This window comes from Hydra viridissima, unplaced genomic scaffold, assembly GCF_058129835.1.
Source record: "Hydra viridissima isolate aposymbiotic clone 2 unplaced genomic scaffold, HvirCarnegie_v1 scaffold_14, whole genome shotgun sequence".
NCBI lineage: Eukaryota > Metazoa > Cnidaria > Hydrozoa > Anthoathecata > Hydridae > Hydra > Hydra viridissima.
In genome coordinates, this window is record NW_028324313.1 from 10,629,997 (window position 1) to 10,632,496 (window position 2,500).

A 2,500-nucleotide genomic window follows, 5' to 3' on the forward strand; every position below is an offset into this window, starting at 1 on the left:
CTAAGTTAAACAATGTTTCGTTTCTAAGAATGAGACAGTGTTTAGTTAGTTTTGAGTGAGGTAATGCTGGGTAGATGTTGTGGCTGTACAATTATGCATCCCTGTGATGTAACAAAAGGAAGCTCATCTTAGCAGCAAGTTTCAACCAATCAATGAGTAAGTCGTATTCGTTTGTCTTTTGAGAGAGCTTTTTAAATGCAAACACCTCCTTTTGTTTTTTGTTTTGTTTTGCAATGATGATGTTATTTTCTGATTGATTTCGAAGACTGTTTCCTTGGAAGACCTTTTGAATTTGCATTTTTTTCTCCGTCGTCTGCTGCTGCTGCTGCTGCTGCTGCTGCTGCTGCTGCTGCTGCTGCTGCTGCTGCTGCTGACAATGATGGTGATGGTGATGCTGCAAGTTGTTTGGACTAACAGCTTCGTGTTGTCTAAATGATGTGACCTTTTTAATGTGACTTAGGCTCTTTTTTAAATATGATATAGCGTTAGGGTTAGGGTTAGGGTTAGGCTTGCGTTTAAAGTGGCTTACGACCTTTGCAATGTGCAAAATTTTAAAAATGTGATTTGTTGTATTTCTAAAGTTGCTCTACTTCACAATGTGAATTTGAATCCATTTAAACGTTTTTTGTTTCTTTAAATCAAATAAGCTTTTGGTTTTGTTTCGCAGACAACTCTTAATCGATTTTCATCTTAGAAATGAAGTTTTTGTTTCTAAAAGCGAACTAGCTTCTTTCTAAAGCAACACTTTTGAAAGTGAGCTAGCTGTTTTCTGATGCGAATAATCTTTTTAAAAGACTTTGTTCCAGTGAGCTGGACATCTCTGGTGAGACTTTTAAACTGGCTTTAAACCCTTTTAAAATGGTTTGCAGTTGGTTTTACATTCTAAAGCGACTTAGCCTTTTGTTTTGGTTTTGGTGAGCAGAGAACTCTTAACCGACTTGATGTTCTTTTTACAAATGAAGTTATCTTTTTTAAAAGTGACCTAGCTTTTTCTTAAGCAGCTTTGCATTTTTTTGAGAGTGATGTAAACTTTTTATTTATTTGGAAATAGCAAAAGTGAAATAGCACTTTTCAAACATGAATAGTCTTTTTAAAAGACTTTGATCATGCAGTGAGTGAGTGAGTGAGTGAGTGAGTGAGTGAGTGAGTGAGTGAGTGAGTGAGTGAGAGTGAGTGAGTGAGTGAGTGAGTGAGCTAGACATTTAAGAGACTTTTAAAGTGACTTAAGCCCTTTTAAAGTGATATGAAGCTTCTTGAATGTGACTTATTATATATTTTAAAGCGACTTAATGTGTTTCTTTAAATGTGAGTTAAAATTGTTGGTTAAGTCACATCTACCATTCTTAAAATGAAAACTTGTATTTCTTTTTTAAAGAGACCTTTTGCTTCTTAATTAAAGACTTCTTTTTTTTCTAAAAGGGACTGCAATTTTTGAAAGTGACCGAGCCTTTGAAAAAAATAAAAAGTAGGCATTTTTCACTGTGCATCTTTTTAAAATGGATTCAGCGTCTTCTGTAATGAAAACTTCTGTCTTGAAAACAAACAAATGTTTTTGAAATTCATTTTGTAGTGTGGTTTGGAATTTCTGAAATAGATGTGTAGTATTTTTTAAATAGCAGTGAAGTATTTTGTAAAGTCTTCTTTTAATAAGTGGTTTACACTTTTTAAACGTTTTTGAAAATGAATTTGCTTTTTTAAATGATTTTTGCATTTATGTTCAAGAGACAGAGGGTTTTATTTTTTTTTAAGGATACTAGATTTTCCTAGGATACTGGGTATTTTCTTAGGCAGGTGGGTATTTCTTTAACCATTTCATGCGCTGGGTTGTTGTATAACAACAAATCAAGCTAAGCTTCCCCAATTCAAATGGTGCATTCTAACCGATTGAAAACAATATTGTTTTATAAATGAGAGTTGAAAAAGGCTGTAGAAAAAGTCTAATTTAACATTTCATAGTACCACTGTCATTTTGTAGATGTTTTTTTATGAGTTATGTTAGTTACAGAAAAATAATTGGTGCATGAAAGAGTTAAGCGGTTGGGTGTTTTCATAACCGACCGAGGATTTTCCTAAGCAGCCGCGTAACTCATTAATCGGCGGGGTATTTGTTAACCGTTAGGGTTAGGGTTAACCGGACAAGAGTTTTTTTTTACCGAACAAGCGTTTCTTTAACCGAACAAGTGTTTTTTCCAGTGAGCAAGTGATTTTTTTTTTAACAGAACAAGTGTTTTTAAACGAACAAGTGCTTTTTTTTTTTTTTTTTTTTACCGAAAGCGGGTTTTTTTAACCGTACCACGGTTTCTTTAACCGAACTAGAGTTTTTTTTAACCGTAAGACGGTTTTTTAACCGAGCAACTATTTTTTTAAGCGAACAAGTGCTTTTTTAACCGAACAAGGGTTTTTTTAACCGTACCACCGTTTCTTTAACTGAACAAGTGTTTTTTTTTAACCGCACAAGCGTTTTTTTTAACCGTTAGGGTTAGGGCTAGGGTTAGGGTTA